The sequence below is a fragment of the Diachasmimorpha longicaudata genome, chromosome 4, assembly GCF_034640455.1.
Source record: "Diachasmimorpha longicaudata isolate KC_UGA_2023 chromosome 4, iyDiaLong2, whole genome shotgun sequence".
Lineage (NCBI taxonomy): Eukaryota > Metazoa > Arthropoda > Insecta > Hymenoptera > Braconidae > Diachasmimorpha > Diachasmimorpha longicaudata.
Genome location: NC_087228.1, coordinates 9,482,434 through 9,501,145, shown reverse-complemented (window position 1 = coordinate 9,501,145; position 18,712 = coordinate 9,482,434). Strand labels below are relative to the sequence as shown.

The 18,712-nt window shown below is 39.8% G+C and overlaps 1 protein-coding gene across 3 annotated transcripts in view; it reads left to right on the top strand.

Moving 5' to 3' along the window:
• Positions 1–18,712, top strand: part of LOC135161961 (LIM/homeobox protein Lhx9-like) — a 76,458-nt gene that overhangs the window by 53,337 nt on the left and 4,409 nt on the right. The gene's annotated exons all lie outside the window — the stretch shown is intronic.

Below are 18,712 nucleotides of genomic sequence, written 5' to 3'. Positions count from 1 at the left end.
AAATATTTGATGTTATAAATTTTTGAAGAATTTCATTAACTTGTCGAATGACGTCAGACACTCGTACAGTACTCACGAGTTATAAGAGCTTTGGCCCAATTTCTAATCGACAGAGAAATTACCGTTGACCTCGTGACAAGAGTTGGACTAACGATAACTCGTCACGCAGAATGAGGTAGTAATTGAGGGGGGAGAGGATCGAATTACGTAAAATTATGGAGGGGGGGGGCTAGTCTGAAAAGACGACAATGAAAGTTGTAACGTGCGCAGAGGCTCGAGAATTAATGAATAATCGTAATTCAGAAAATCGAAGGAACTTGCTGAGTTTTTGTGATGCTTCGAGAATCGGAGTAGAATGCTGGCTTGGGGTGGCTTCGTGAGGGCTGAGATGTGGGGGAGGGGAAAGGGGTAGCGTCGGCGATAAGGGGTTCATTAGAGGCAGTTTATTACCGCCTTTGAAGTCTCTCGCGTGTTGCCGTTAAGTCGCTCGATATCTCGTAATATCTCGCTCTAATCTCGTGAGGAGAAGTTAATTGCTACCTCCAGAGCAACCCCTTCTCTACTTCCACCTCTCATCCCTTGAACCCCTCAACTTCACTCCCATGTAGCACGTGTCGCCTTCACAATTAGTCGCGCCACGAATTAAAGTTTTCTTCACGCATATCGAAATGTTCTGGGGGTGTACGTGACCTTTTTATGGGTCATGTTTTTCATTTTTACCCCATTTGACTCCATGGAATTTTTCTCGTTGATGTCCGTTCCACGAGACGATGCACATCTATTTATTAATATATTGCTTGGATAGGGAAATGCAATTTTGAGTTTTTCTAGAATTTTTTATTTCTAATTTCGATTGTTTTCATCTGGTTTCAATTAACCGACGAGTCGTTCTTAGCGTCCATTAAAGTGCGCCAAATATTTAATGATGAAAAGTTTGAATACGGCTCTGGAATACTCACTGGTCAGTTATGCCGCTTAATCGAGTGCAGAGAGATGATTAAATACAGCGCGCAAAGCTGGAGTTCAGTACCTGGACTAATCAAATATCAATGATGTCTGGGAATAGATAGCGTAAAGTTTACGTTTAGAGTAGTTTACCTCGATGAAGTCAAACGTGATATTTGCCGATGCATAAAACAATCCAAACATGATATAACCATCTCCCACAGTTTACTATGACAGAGAAAAAATAGACCGAGAAGAAAAATCAATCATCACATAGGAATCTTTATTATTTAATTTAATTCTTACATTATTTTATTTCAATTCGTTCCGTGCAGCAATGATTGTGTAATTAGCACGATGTCATAACAAGGAAAATTGGTCGAAGAACCTAAAAATCCGCTCTCATTTTTTTCAATCACTTTTAAAATCTCAGAAATGGACTTTGACGATAAACATTGATTAATCCTCTCGTATCTCCTCCCAGCGTCACATGACTAATGGACGGTCGCAAGTGCAGTGGATTTGTCTTCAATTCCCCTTCTCTATTATTTCGTTGGTGCGTTCTTTCACGGGCCAATGGCAATAGCAGAGGGATGCACGTCACGTTTGTCATGCCAAAGATATTAGCCCCGGGGTTTACGTCGACCGAAGCGTTGACAGGATCACTTCTTTGAGGCTTATAATAGAATCAAGAAGGAGATTGGGGTATAAACACGTTGTTAATGTTTCCACGATTCGTGCGTTTCCATTTTCTTATTGAAATGTGCCCCTAACTCTTGAAGGAAATTTTCGCGAAAAAAATTATCACAAATTCCCTGAATATTCAGAACAAGTCCTTCCAATCTTTCCTCGCAATGTCCTTCGGAAAATTCAATTCTAATGAACTATTGACTTATCGTAAAAGAAAACATCCAATATCCTACATTTTTTTTTCATTCCCAGTTGCATTCGAAGGATAAATAACCGGCGATATCGATGAAAACCAAATTAGCACTTTGCTCCTTTGACCGCCCGTTTTTCGCCTGTACTGCCTTCCGGCTAAACTCAAACTGAAACGTACAGTACACTGCGTAGAGTGGACGGATAATCCGTTAAAAAACCGTCCCCATCGACACAACAACAAAACTCCCCTCCCATCATCTCATACCAAAACTTTATACCAGAAAGCGTCCACTGACGCTCAGGCAATTACTCCAGAGGTATCCCCGCCACCCCCATCATCCCCCCCTCCCACCTGTTTTCATCCTCTCACTTGTTTTCGCTCCGTTGCAATTATTGCCAGGGCCGTCCTTTGTTTTCCACTAATTGAAAAATACTCACGAGAGCACGCGCTGGCATTCACGAGTGAGACACCCGGAACTTTATATATCGGTAACGAATACTCACTTTTCTCTCTGGCCGTCAAAGACGCGTTTCAGTGACACATACACGGATATTTCAGAGATATAAAGCGCGGCAAATGAAAAAAAAAACAACGACAATTCCATTAATTTCGATGCTCTCATCCCCTCCGAAAAGTTTTGTGGATTTTTTTTTTTAATTTTATCGCGCTTTTTTGTGATTGCCAGCGAAACGTAAATAATATTATTTTAGGCTGCACTGGTGTGTATGACGGGACAATTTTCATATTTCAGTTAACAAATTTAACGAATGGATGAATAGGTTTGAACTTCGGGAGTATAAAAAATAATAATAAAAATATGGTTTTTGAATTTATTTATTGTTGAGTTGGTTGAGGGGTTATTCAATTGCAAGTGAATGGGGATGGGGTATATTTTAACGTGATAATTATCGAACACTTGAGGCGGAGTTTCGTGGAGAATTCACGGACCTTTAACTCCTCGCGGGGCTCTGCTAATTATCGATAATGGGTGAGTTGTATAACGGTCTTGACACTCTTGACGTACGGCCTAACGGCCCGTGGGATACGACGCCATCTAGTCGAGGTATCATGGGATAGATGTATCTTCCTTTACACCGAAGAATCGCTATTTTTTGTGATTGTTTTAGCGTAGATTGGAGAATTAATGGAAATTACTAAATGTCACATAATTTTAATTGCCTCTGGGAGAGAAAAAAATCTGCTGGGAATGTGGTTGCGTTCGAGATTCATTTTCCTGAGAGCCTTTGCCCCAAAGATATTGGAATTTCAACCGAACATAATTTATTATTTTATCCTAATTAAATAATTTTATTCCTTTTGACTTGTAAATAATTATTTTTCTTTCCTGGTAAAGTAAAGGATTGAATTATTCGCTGATTTTGAATTGGAATGTAATATCAATCCATTGAATTTACCCATTGACAGATATTCCGTCAATGAGTGTGGAAGATACCGGTGAGCCATCAATTCTATCCAAATGTTGACATTGGCCTCTTCTTTCATCTCTCCCAGCTATCGTCAAGCACTTTCCGTCGCTCGTGCGTATGCACACGGGTCCGTTTACCGCTGGTTGCGCTCAATGAATTTTAATCCCCGCGTTGGTTAAAAGAGAGCATTCCGGAAAAAAGGACGAATGTGGTAGCGCGTGCGCGACCAAAGATGCGTGTTAATATTTTTTTAAGCCACTCAACCACCCCTTACAACCCAATTTTTTATCAAAATTTATTTAAATTCTGTCATAGAGAACCAGTTATTTCTTTAACGATTTTTTTTTCGTTGCATCTCGTTTCACACCGGACTGATATATTTGAGTTACGCTTCCGATATCGCGGATACAGGTGTAGGGAAAAAAACAAGTAAATTCGTTTTTTTACATGCCCCCAAACCCGTCAAAACCTCTCGCCCGTTTACCAGAGGTCCCTTTGACGACTCACCCAACACCCACTCTCCACCAAAAACCAATCACCCATGGCCCACCTATCTCCAGTATTTTCCAGTATGGTACGGTAGGTGTGTGTGTAATTTGCTTGTAAAAATACACCATCTGATGGATAATTTGTGAAAAAACTACGGCCAGCAAATTAACACCTCTTCGTTATTTTTCATGCCAATGTTTTTGTTGATTTTTCGGTTCGAAATATCCCATTTCCTATCCACTCGATTTTCTTTCCAATTAGTTATTTTGCGGTTTTCTGGTTCACTCAAATGATTATTTTTGGGCTGTTATTATGCTCCTGCATTTGAATTTTCAATAACGGTTTTTGGAATTCCTTCACCACTCGATATTTTGAGGGTAACTATCTCTCGGTGTTTTTCCGAAACTTTTCAATAGTTAAATACTAAAATATTGAAACCGCATTCAGCTCAATATTATTGACTCATCATAAATAACAAAAAACGTGAACTGCAATTGGCAAAAAGTTTTCCTTAAAATTCCCAACATCGTAAAAAGCGAAGGACAATTGAATATGTCCTCCCCCAGTACCAAAAGGTGCACGAACTGTAATAATAATCCCATTTGTCGGTTGCGAGTGGCATAGTAAATACCGAATGCGAATTATTCACCCACAGCGACGAGAGCCAGAATAAAGGAGAGGGGGAGTCTACGGGGTTATTCCCTGCTACTTGGCAGGGGTTGTGGCGTTTACCCAACCTAATAACCACGATCAGACGTCGTCGTTATATGTACCTAATTTATCAGATTACGAAACCGTGACGAGAATAAGAGCATCGGAACCTTTATTTCCCTCTCAATGTTGAAGTTCATCTTTTGCATTTTAGGAAAATCTCTTTCGGCTCTTGATTCAGTCGTTGAAAATTTTTCAGTTTCCATTGAACTGTGAGAAGCGGAATAAGAAATCGGGGGCGTGGGGATTGTAGATAGCTCGGCCAAAACGAAATCAGGGGAGTGTTTATTCTTTTTCACCCCTTTTTCCACTATTCTACGGCAATTTCGACTTCCTCGGTCCTCGTTAGCTCCAAATTCAGGGAGAAAAAAAAGGAAAATTGAGATGAAGCGATTTTTTATGATTTCTTTACATCGATCGTCTTCTTAAAGTCGGATTTTATACGGAAATTTTTAAACGAAAATCGATGGCACATACTTAAATCTCAAAATTTAATTGCCTGAGTTGTGAAATGAAGAAATAGATTTTACACTTGATTTTTCCACAAGACCACCTCGAATCACATTCCTCACATCTACACCCCTCTTCCCCTTAACATTTTCAAATCTGTCTCATTAACAAGCTAATTAATAATCCAATTACGTGGAGAATATCTCCCCTCTTGGCATATTTTCACGGTAACAGGAAAACAATTCTGTTGGACAAGCTCGAGCTCTGCCAGTCCTCCTCCTCAGGATCGCGCGTGCCTCCCTCAACAACTTCGTGAGAGAGAGAGAGAGATGAAGACGATGAGGCGCGGCAAAGGGTGGGAAATGGGGAGGGATTGCGCTTGGGGGATGGAATGAGAGGTGGTAGACCCGAGATGGGCCATCCCCCCTAGGAATTTAATAAGCAATTACCAGGGATGAAACGAGACGCATCTGTGTACCTGTATAACGAGGAACCAGGGGGTGAGGAGGGGTTGGAATTGACGGGTCTCGGTTACGACGGAGTCGGAGAAGGGGATGAAACAAAGGAGTGAGAGGAACAGGGGGCGGCAAGTGTATCTCGAAGTGGGTACACAATATTTCCAATAAATTATGTTTGCATTGCTCGATTTGCTTGTCTTGGGATCTCGCTCTGCTGCGATGTTTTAACGTGTCTGCAGTGTATATTTTCAGAATTCCTGATTTGATTTTTTTTTTTTTATGGAGAAAGAATATTTTGTAGTGATGTTTTCGATTTTGCTTTTTATTTGATTATGATATAACCACAACAAAAGTGCGATTAAAATTTCCTCTTTACATTGATGAATGCTATTCTCTTTTTCATTTTGTATTTGTAACAAATAATAATAATAGCATGAAAAATTTTAAGTAAATATTTTCAATCATAAATTTGTTTGTGCCTTCCATGGTTTAATCCTTGAATTTCCAATCTTAATTAGCATCTCAATATTTTCTCTCCATTTTCCGAAATAAAACGATAAACTTTGCCTTATTCAATTTATTCGGAGGGAGAGAGGGAGGTAGAAAATTTATACATATGTTTGCGAGGATTATTGCGGGATAAACTCGAAATGCAAAGTAAGAGTGGGCACCATGTAGGATAGTAGAGAGTGGATAAGGGGGGAAAGGTGAGGATACAAGCTAGGTGAAAAGGCATTAACGGCCTCTTAACATGCAGATTGGAGTCTAAAGACTTTGGAGTTGCCCCGAACGTTGATTGGACGATTATTTAATGCCTCGACCGAGATGCGTTGCGCTATCGGCCGCGCACTCGAGTACCTTGCACTCGTATCAACGTTATAACTGCACATTCTGGGCTGTTGGATTATTTACAAGTTTAAATTCGAAACGGCACTAAGAGGGAGAGAGATATTTTACGTGTTTTGGGTGACGAAATAGTAAATTCAGGTAACTATTCTTCGGAGAATATTCCTTGAATGTTTTATTAAGATCAGACGTGTCATTAAGAAATTATATTTTTAAGTAATTTCATTGCGACCCAAGTCCTTCAATATCCTTTAATTTGTGAGTGAAATTAATTAGTAAAATTATAATGAAATCATCTGAGAAAAAAATCCAATGTTTTGGATACCATCTGCTCGTTTGAATTCGTCTGGGATCTGTCGTAATAAAAAAAAGTGAGAAAGAAAACGAGGAGCTTTGAAATCGGACGCGGGAGTCCCGCGTTTTGCGCTCGTTAAATTTTCCAAATGGAGAATAGGAAAGTGGGGAAAAGCGTCGTGTGTGTCGCAGTGAGGTTCGTCAACGCTCGCCTCAGGGCCCTCTCTCCCCTTCGTAATAATCCACGACCCCTCGATAGCTTGGTCCCTTCGCTCACAGGCTCTCTGTCCTCCCTTAGGTATTTTCAGTCCTTCTCACTCCTGTTTTCGTCGTTTTCATCCTTCTCTAGTCTCCTACCCCTCTGTGCTCTAACCGTGCTAACGACCCTGCTTTATCTCCGTACCAGCCGCAAGTTATATGTATGAAAGCACCAACTGATACGCCACGAGACGAGGGTACACGTGCTGTAATGAATCTTCATACTGGGATCCATCAAATCTCTACATTCTTAACATCAAAATTTATTAAACGAACCATCGGGTGAATGGGGTGCGGAAGAGATGTTGTGAAATTTTATTAATTAGAATATTCCGTTGCAAGATAGAACAGTTGGTTCGGTTTCATGAAATATTCCTCTGCATTAAAAATTAGAATTTTAATTAATCTGCTAATTTTTTACACGAGAGATAATTGAGATTATTTTTAATTTTATTCTTCTTATTTGTTGAACATCTCCGATTGATCCGTCCAATTCATAGGATCTGGAAAAATAATTTAAGGAAAAAATAGGATTTTTTGGAATATTTTTTTCTGTTTTGATGGGATATGGGGCATTCATAAGGGTGGGCTTATCGAATAGTGACAGTCGTTGTCTCTCACCATAAATACCCCGAAATTCCGCGTTCAATCGGAATCCATTTGTCCCACAAGATATTGACACGTGCTCACTGCCCCCACGAGATAAGGTCAATAGTCATTACCCGTAATGACAATTATCAATACAGTGAGTCTACATTCACCGCATTTTGTTTTTTCATTATATTTTTACAAAGTGTATTAACGATATCGTTCAATCTAATCTCCATATCCCATTAACAGAAAGTGAAATGAAAATTATAAAAGCCTCTGGGTTGAAATAAACGATCTCTCACTCCTTCGCTTTTTTCCCATTCGCTAATTTGAATAATTTTTTTCTGTCCCACAAATTAATATCCAATTTCAATGTAATTTCCTGCTATCAACTACAACTATGATAAATATGAAAAAAAGTTAATTTCCATTACAGTGAAAAATGCAATCACTATTGAACGTAGTGTTAGGCATTTGCTTCTTGAAGTTTTTTGACAAATATAGCAATTAGAATTCTTTGCAAAATGCGCGTTGAACAAACAACAAAGACTAATCATAGTTACCCATTTTCCTAATTAATTTCAACCATGCATGATGAAATTAAAAATTATAAATTGGTATTTATTCTATAGAACGAAATTATGAACGAAATTCTTTGTGCAATCAGAATTAATTTCATCGAGAAAAATTCCTTCGCCAAATCATTATGAATTTTTTTTTCAATGAGTGCCACCTCAGTATGTAAGTCAGCCTGAAACCTGCACCGCACACTCCCCTCCAATCGATAAATTCAAAAGCCCCGATGGGCTCGTGCCGCGACTAACTAATTCCGTATCGCTACGCTGACACGCGCCACATCCAGCAAAACACCAATTCTTTTTTATTTCATTTCAAAACCGAAAAGTGTCTATTTACAAGTCCCCCAAAACATAGGGAATAGTTCTACATCTTTTGGTACTCTGCGGTATTCCCTACTACAGTTTCATTTTATTCCGATTATTTTTTCTGAATGAATTCAATTTAGTTCTAACGAAGAATCAACTCAATAAATAAAAAGAAAAAAAATAGATGTAGAAAATTCTAATTCGATTCCAACGCGTCATTTCGGCTCCCCTTGAATTGATAACCACTAAAAAATTGGACTAAAAGTTTGTAATGAAGAATGATCGAATTAAAAGTTACGTTACTTAAAGTTGCATCAACACAGAAATTCCGTCCTCAGTTGGTCGCAAATTGCAATTTTCTTGTGAGATCATTATAAAATACATAATGCTACGGACCTGTATTCACCGTGAATCGGCGGTGGATGGTGGGGTGAAGAGGAGGGAAACCTTGTCACCAGTGGCGACATCGTCATTCCTATACATCCCAGCTACCAAACGAGGGTAGTAGGGAGAAAGGGGGTTTTTCTCTGTACGACGGCAGCGCCTCGTTAAAAGTTTCTAGCGACGCGTATTCTTAATAGTCTGCGCGGACACGCCGTCATTAAAATTATAGCCAACCCCCCTAACTCACTCTCACCCCCTTGACTCCTCTCCTCACTTACTCTCTAACCTCACCCCCTCTGCATCCTCCAGTTAACGCTTCCTTAGGCCGCCCTCCCCCTCCTGTCCCTGCCCCTGGGTCTCATAGGACTCTTTGAAATGAAAAAGGGGAACTTTTGCGAATAGTCGGACGGAAAATTGATCAATTTTAGTGATGATCACTACTCAGCACACTAGTCATAAATTAATTTAGCGAATATACCTCGTCCCTGACACTGAAATTATATTTTGTGCTGAATTATCTATCTGAAGAATTCATTACACACAATAAATTTCCTGTTAATGGAGATTTAAATTCCTCCCCGAAAAACTCGTACTACTAACGGGCAAAAAAATAAATAACAATTCCATGAAAATCTCCAGGTCTTTAAGTCCAAGTCTTAAAGAATACTCAAGTGAGTTTGTGAAAAGTTCCTAAAACTTGTGGCTCCTGTAAATATGTAAATATTTCCCATCCCCCTCCCCCAGCACTCGCCCCTCCTGTGAGTCGTTTGTAGTTTCAAAGAGTTCAGTTTGAGAAATAGTGAATGTTATTAATACCAGTGGAAAGAGGAAACGATGGGAGAGCCGAGGGATGGCATCGTATGGTCCTATGGAGATTCTTCTCCCCTCCCCTTCTCTCCCCCATCCCCTATTCCATTCTCCGCGAATAGCGAGGCCAGTGTAATCGTTCGGCTATTTAAGTAGCGAGTTTAGGTATACACTGGGTATATTTAAACGCGCTTATTATCATATAAATACAAGTTGGATGTTCAATTTACGCGCCAGAGTATTTCGCTTAGTCCCACCCCCCGCCCCTGTTTCTCACAGCAAAACTATCTTCTTTATCAACCGTGGGCTGCTCACGGCCGACTGCGCGGGCCACCCCGGTTGAGTTACAAAAGTTATTATTGTTATTACCGTATCGTTTAGAAAGTTTTGTTGGCCGTACGATGGATATACTCTCAACTTCACAGCTATATCTGCTGCAGACAATTTTAAACGCTCACTTTGACATGTATTTGACATAACAATTTTTTCATCAATTGAATCAATGAAATTCGCGATAATTGTAAAAAGATCCATTTCAATGGTCGTTCGATGATTCTCCTAATGATTTTTTGAAGATCTTTTGCAGAAATGCAAACAAATTAGAGTCACAATGTATGAGACATCGAGTTACTCTTGACCAAATGAAATTTGGGGTTTCACTGGTTATCCAACCCCCCATCTCATTTAGTTGAGTAGCAGGAGAGGAAAATGGGACTCATCCCAACCCGTCCAATGGCCTCCCACCCCTCCGAAAGCCGTCACAGGGCGAGTCAGGAAAATTTCGACAATTTCCCCTCCCCTACCCACCACTTTTCTTCCACACATACGCCACAAAATCCCGAAAACAATTTACTTACTACGAAACACGCGACATCGAGCCACATACAATCACAAAAGTGGGTGGAGGGTGGTGTGCAGCGGAAGGTGGGGTAAGAGACGCTCAAGAAAATTGCCTCAGACCGTCTCTCTCTCCCCCGCCGTCTTTTTGATGAAATTGCAAAGCAACTAAGTTTTAATTTGTCCTCGCGTGACGCTGGATTACGCCCGCTCTCTTCGTCTGATTGACGCTTGTGTACTTGGCCTCCACGTGAAATGAGTATAGCCGTAGCATTTGTCACGTTAAAATGTTATTAGAGGTTTATTTATTGTCTCCTTCTTCGTTCTCATTTAGTTGGCAAGTGATTCAGGATGCGAGACGATGGGGATGAGAGCAAACCAGATAAGACACTTGCAAAATGGTTTAATAGGTTATTAACAATTTTTTAGCGATTTTTTTTAATGAGTGATGATTATTTTCTTGGAAGAATTAGCGATTGAAGATAAGTAAGTAGGGGAGACGGGTGAGCGGATGATGGAGGTGATAATTAAAAATATTTAGAGAGAAGGGGAACCATTACGGCAATGGTCAGACAATCGTGCATTCTTGGTAAAAACTCGAATTTATTGGGCAAATTTCATTCGTTTCGATTATTTCTAGTCTTTATGTCTATCATTTTAATTTTTCGAAAATTCGTGGAGAAAATCGAGAGACTAACCAACAGTTTATTGTTGTATGGATTTTTCATTAAATCTCATTTCTTGCTGGAATCACATTACGATTATTTGTTGGATGATTTTTCCTCAATTATTCTTTCCGCGTAATGAAGCATTACGTCTCGATATTAATTAACTGTGGGGAGAGCTTGGAGGATCAATTGCGTTTAAATATGAGGATGGACTGATGGACATGCGGATTACGGAGGGATTGACGGTGGATGAATGTAATTAGAATTCGAATTAATTGATATCGGAGTCTTTGGAGGGGAGCCCCAAGGTCTCCCTCTCAATTTTCTGTTACTCAATGCTCTCAATGAAATCGAAAGCTCACTGTAATGATCACTAGGACGGACGGAAACGTGGGTTGGAGATTATTTTGAAAATCACGATAAAATTTGCAAATTGTGACGAATGAAAGTGAAATTTTATGGAACGCACGCGGTAAAACAATCTTCTTGGTTAGAGAAAAACAATTTATAGCCAGGAGTATATTGATTAAGAAAATTGATTATAAAATTTAAAAAATAGTGAGAAACGTCTTCTTAAATTTCTCTGAATTTTTTCATTGAACGACGGCTTGAGGTATTAGAAATTTGGGAGACGGTGTAAACTGGTGTGATACCATCGGGCGTAATATAACGTCGTTTCAGCTTCAGTGACTATAATGTAATCCAACAGTCAACGCGACGAATGAAACTTTCCAAGGTGACGCGGGGGAATCACGTAGCAAATTAAAGTTGGATCCACGGTATCTCTTGTATTCAACGGGAATTCGAATTTCCAACGTTATCATAACTATTATGTGCCGTTTCGCATATTCAAAATCGAAATTTGTTAATTTTCGAAGGAATGTTAAGACAATTTAAGTTGGTTGGGCCAAAAGTTTTCGGGAAATGTGTCCAGGGTAATTAGTGGGTTTTTGTCTATTAATTTAGTCTAGGATAGAGCTGTCAGGAATGTCTAAATCAGCCGGACTATATTAAGTTATCTTCATGTTTTTATCCGAATATCCTCTCAATTGGGAGATTTCCTCTCACCCTGACGCCAGCCCACCACAAAAAAAATCAAAAAAATGAGGAATGAGGTATTAACCCCTTCGAACCGGTCGCTGTTTTGTTTCTCCATTGACCCCCAGTGCCCTCACCTCGAGTTTGAACTTACTTGTGGTCCAAGGTGCCCCCCCCCCTCTCGATACGATCTCTCCCCCCGATGGAAGCGAGAGAGCCCCATGTAATTGTTGATGAAGAGTGTAAAAATCGTAATTAGGTTTCTCACTGGGATATGGGAATAGAGCGAGAGGAGATTAAACTCAACACGAAAAACCAAAAGGAAAAAAAGCCATTGCCAGGCAAAAAAGGTGGATACGTTCCACCTGGCGGCGCCGACGGGGACGTAAAAAATGAGGTACCCCTCGCCCCGCGGAGAACAATATAATTACTTATTGCCAATAAGTAAATGGAATTGCTGGTGGGGGGGACGTGTGAGGGAAGAGGGGCGGATAAAAAGGCAACTCTGTTGAAAACTAATCAAGATATATTAATTGCAGTATACTTCACTTATATTGCTTTCCACGGGGCCTCTCTCCCTCTTGCACCGAGTATTATTGCAAATCACAGCGTCGGTCCCTTGTAATCTCCAAGTTGTTCGCCCTCTTCGTCAATCAAAAAAAAAGATTAAGTCGAAGAAACCCATTGGATTTTTATTAATGATTGATATCAAGAGATTAATTAACCCTACAATCCACAATAATATTCTAGATGCGTCAGATTATGTCAATGCCCACCCAGAATGTGGATAATTTTTAACATAATTTTACCCTAAAGTCAATCCATTAAATTATTAATGAACTGCAATTTTTTTTTTTGACAAATTCACTTGTCATTAGAATATCCCACTCTTGATGTGAATTTTAAACCGCCGCAGATGTTTAAAAAACTGTCATCGGCAGTCGCCCTTCGTTTGCTCGTCTTTTCACTTAAATAATTCAATCGATTTTCATTATCAATCCATATCACCAGATTAATTAAGCCTCAGCCCAAAAAGATTAAACACCGTTCAGATTATGTCAATGCCCACCCAGAAAGTGGATAATTTCATTCCCCCGATTTTTCCTCTCTCTTCAACATATTCTATCTCCTCCTCTCTTCATTCTCGTTTCCTCCAGCAATAATTACCCGATTTCGCGAAACCGTCGAGCGAAGCAAAATAAAGAAAAAAATATATATATAAAGAATCTCCAATTTAACTTAATTAATCCATTTAAATTAGCCGCGCTTCTTTTACGTTATACCGTGAATATATACAGGGAGCCCACGTGACTCTTTTAAATACAAGGCGTGTGGGCCTCTGCCGCAAAGGAGAGCATTTTCATCTCTGTGTGTATGGGTTGAATAAGGATAGAAAGGATGGAAGACGGTGAGAGACTCTGATGGGGGGGAAAGGGGATGGGGGAGGAAGAACAAGCAGTGTTACTCACACAAATGGGCTTGGCAATAGAACCGTGTGCACACACAGTACACGAGTGGACTGATCGATGCCCCTGTCCAACGAGAAACTGCTACCCCCTTTCCCTACCCCTTGACACCCCTCGAGCAACCCCCCTGGCCGTCGGAGTTTTGGGGAAAGGGAGGGAAGGGAGTGGGAAAACAAAGCATGCAATCAAAACGTTAATTACATCAAAATGAGTCGAAGATCGGACCAATTGGAGTTTTGGGGGCCATGGGAGGAGGGAGAGGGTGGATTGGAGTTGATTGAGAGTTCATTGGCTTTTGAACAAATTTGTCGGAATTATCGGAGGAAAAGGGATTTTTTTTTCCTGATTATTTTGCGTCAGATGAAATAAAAGTCTTTTGATCATCAGTCGTGAACAAGTGATGTAAACGTACACATTTATGGATCAATGGTCGTAGTCATTTTAGTTTTTGGAAATGGGGATGGAATATTGAGTTGATTGGGAGGTTATTGATTTTTGAACAAATGAGTAAATCCTGCAGAAAAATACTGTGCTTTTTTCCAAATTTTTTTTTCGTGATGTAACATGAAACCCTGTTAATCATCGGAATTTCATAAACGAATGATACTATTTCGATGGAACAGGGTTCGTTAAAAGAATGGAAAAATATTTTCAGAGTAACCCAACCATACAATTGGACACCATCAATTTCAAATTACACATGCCGGATAATCAATTACTAAATTTTTGTTGATGATTCAATAATTTTCTACGCATTTCATTTAAATCCAATCTCCAAGTGAATACAGATTTTATTACTATGTGTATAAAGATCTCATACCCTCCCCGTATTAAATTAAAACAATTTCCACCTGCGATCGGCTCACAATAGTCCCTCCCACCCCTCCTCCCGGCCCACCCTCTCCCAATCTGACTCACCTAATACAAAGCCCCAGTAATGTCCAGTAAATCCGACAAAATTGCAACTCGCGAACTAATAGGAGTTTTGATTGACTGAATTAAATGGTTATTGCAACCCCTCACCATCTTCAGATCGATCAGCTCCCCCCAGCTCCTCCCTCCTCCCCCATTTTCACTGCACAAAATACTCCGACACATTGAAATAGCTGTATTAAGGTGGTGTGGTCGAGGGACACGCAACGCGGTAGAAACGAAAACGAGTGGAAAAAAAAAATACAACAAAATTCAAGAGAAACAAAATAAAAGTCCAGGCAATTTGTCGTTAAGTCGAAACTCATTTTCCACAACGCAGCACCTCATTACAAGACCGTTCAACTTCAATTTAACTTTTCGGTTGCGTTCAAGAGAGTAAAATTAATAAAACCCCCTTCTTCTCTCCCCCTTCCCCTCCATCTATTGCCACCCCACAGCCCTGTGCACCACCAGGAGCCTTTCAACGTTGAGTAAACATCAAACTATCGTGATAAATTGATGATGGGTCCACTTTGTATTTTAATTAAGATATAAAGCAATGAAAAAAAAAACACCCTCAGCCTTGGTAAAATCGATCGACCTGAACCGTGATATCGAATTCCACTGTATTTCCACGGTTATTGGATAACCTGGGCATACAATTGGGAAAGACGAATACGTTAATATCCCGGAGTACGAGACTTTAGTGTGTATCTATGTGGTTCCTTTCTACATGCATTCCCTCCCGCTCATACACATGAGAAAGGATGAAATGCACGCTTTCATTCACACAAGGAAGTACACAGCCGGCGGCATACACAGCCAGGCTGCTAATGAGTTAGTCCACCCTTCTTCAGCCCCACTCTCACTCTGGCTCTCTCTCTCTCTCCTCATCGCCACTTTAATTGTCTAAAGCGCAAATTGGCCGGCTTTAATTAGCGTAATTATTTTCGGGCGTCCCGTTGCCTTAAAGTCCTGGCTTCCCGCTAGGTACATGCATAGCCTTTCGTCGACCTTTTGCCTGACCTCGCGAAAAAAAAAATATTATAAACAATGGTGACGGATGCACTTTTGATAGTGCTGTCGATCCCGGTGATAATGATTCTTCTTAGTAGTTTTTTAATTATTTTCAAATGTCAGGAAATAAATTCGTTCCTCATTCACATCCATCTTCCACATTTACCTAACAATACCTGCATCCCCCAAACCCGTGAAATCCGTCTATTTTCGATTTCTTCGTAATTACTAATTAGAAGCTCCCCGAGCGTCTCGCCGATGAAGTAGAACGGATAGAACAGATGGCGTCTGGTAATTGCACGGGACGAAGGCCAAGAGAGAAGCCAACATCGAGTCATCTCCACTCCCCCCCTCCTCCCCCTCATATACCACCCATAATACCAAGTTCGTTAATTCTCCAACTCCTTCATTTTCCATTTCATTTATAACTCCACAAAATACCTTTTTTAATCCCTCATTATTCCCCCGATCGCGAAGGAGACGAACTCCCGTCATTTGTACATGTCCACGTGTTAATCACACGCCCAGTGATTACATTATTTGATTAATTGACCAATCTAATGTTCACCGTAGTCCATGTGTCTGTGGCCCTGTCTCAGTGGCAAATGGGTACATCATGAGCTGGTGGTTGCACTCGGTTAATTGATCTCAAGCCTCATCCCCCGTATTTTTATTATTAAAAATCGAATGTCCGGTTCCTCTCCTCGATGATGCGTCATCACCAATACATTACTAACAATTAGTGTCGCACGTGAGTTTAATGAAATAATTGTTGCTATAAAATAAAGGGGAAAATAATTATTTTGTTCAATCGCATTTGTCAATCGTCGAAGATATTTGCCCAACGATATTTCATAAGCCTGACTTTTTAAACTGATCGATGGAGACATTATGACGTTTATTTTCGGTGTATTACTACACGAACTTGGGTTTAAATGAACACAGACATGCACCATTACTGTTCCATTAACCATTTTGACAATGTAACTAATGTTAAAACATCTCGTTATTACTCAACCGAGAAAGAGAACAATGATTGCGTCTGGTTTTTCGACGAGGGCCCATGCCCCACCATCGGGTGAGAGAGAGGGAGAGAGAGTGCACGAAACGATCTCGACGGATAAATTAGCAATTTAATTATAGAACTGTCAGACAGTGATTAAATTAATAACGAGGAACCGCGAATCCAATTGAGCTTCTCTCTCACTTCCACCTGTGCTCCTCTCCATTCTACCTTTCACGTTGTGAGGGAGAGAGAGAGAGAGAGGGAGAGGGACGAGGAGCTGCTCTCATTTGTCGTTTTCATTGGGAATATTGCAGCATGTATAAAACGTTTAGTCATTTATTCATAACAATACGAATTACGATGGAAATGTTATCTCCATTGTTACGTAATTATCTCGTTGACTGACAGTACATGTGTTTTATGGATTTTATGGTTGAATCAACGAGTTAATGTAATCCCCTGGTATGAATCAAATATTTATGTTGAATTAATGGGACTTTCGGTAAATGGGATGATTTATTATGTAGGTGGTAAATGGATTTTATATAAATAGAGAGGAGAAATTGTGGGAAATTGTTGGAAGCAATTATGGTAATTTTGATTAATTTGAGTGATTTATTTATTTCTTTTGCACGGGAAAACGGATTTTAGAAGGATTATCAGGAAAGTAATGCTATGGAATTATTGAAGTTATCAAAATCAAATGGAAGGTTAATTTGATTTAATAGATATCAGGCTCGAAATTTTCACTATATTTCAAAAGAAATGATGTCCGAAAAAACATTCACCTTTTGGTCTTAAATAAAATGATAAATAAAAAATGCAGGTACATAACACGAATCAGCTGAATCAATGAAAAAAATTTTAATCCCTAGATTAACCCGATTTTTGAACCCCTAAAAATCGTGAATCACTACACACACGCGCCAATTACAGCATAAACACGTAGCTTTACGGCTCCGTACTTTGCAAGCACTGTGCACCGCTTCAGCAAATATCGGCTGCCATTAACTCTTGCATACACGAGAGCACAACACAAACATTCACATATTTCTGGAGTGTAATCTCCCAGAACGTGCGTGGCCAGCCTGATTCATACGAAAATACTCATTTAATTTTTCACGCTCATTCAATTTACCATCATTATCAAATTACTAATCTCGAGTTAGCAGAGTCTCCTGTGACTTGAAATGCGACGGGAGATTAAGAAAATACGAATGAACAAAAACGTTGTTTTGCCTCGGTGTGAAGGACTCCTTCGTCCCTTCCTTTTCCTCAATATTCTCGACTTCATTTTAGCGTCAGATAATATCGGAATTAAAACGGGGGGTAATCGGACAAGTCCAGAGGATTTGCTCGTGAGATTTAGCGTAATCTCCGTGAAGAAGAGTTCAATTTCAGAAGTATAATTTATATTTCATTTGAAAAGTCAGCAAAATATCCAAAAATTTATTTCACCATTCTAACAACATCTAAATTTATCAAATAAAAATCAATGCAGTATTGAGTTGAAACTAATTAAATTTTTAAGGTCAATTTTTTCGTGCCCTATCACTCACGTATTTAGAACTGTATATTCAGTTCGATTCTAATGAAAGACAGATATTGATTCCGCTTGTTTATGCACTGATGAACACCATAAATCAAGAAAATAATTATTTCGCGTCCATTTATGAACGCCGAGAGAATAAATAGAGCCGATCGACGATACTGATCGATCTTGCTCATTAGCCGTCTGCACCCTCACGCACAGCACTTTCTTGAATGTAACGAGTATAAAAAAAAAATTGGAATAAATAGATGAAAAATAAAAGTAACAAATCCGCCTTTCCACGAACGAGGGCGAATAAATAATTAACCCCCACCACTTTCTATTCTTTATACACGGGTTACGATACTGGCTCAATCCAGAAATGGTACTTCCAGGGGTATACAGTCGCTCGCGCCAGGTCAGGATCACGATAGCGGCAAAGGCTCACTGGGGCCCAACGGCTCTCACTGAGCCTCTTTATCTCCACTGGGGCTGCCAATTAAAAGGCGCATTTACAACACCTTATTATATCGGCTCGCTCGTTTAGTTTGGCTATCGGCATGACCGGGTTTAACCAACGGGGTGTGTCAGCGATTCGTGGACATTTGGTTGTTTATTAATCCCACTTTTTATTATATATAGAATATTCCTATTCCGTCCCCATTAGTGCGTGTGAAAAGTCGAATACGACGAATGGAGATGATGAGGCTAAATGGGAAAATACAGCTGCTGGTGAACGGCATTTTCCGGGGATCTTATTGCAGACGTAATGTAAATGGAAACTTAAACTGAATGTAAACCCTTCATTCA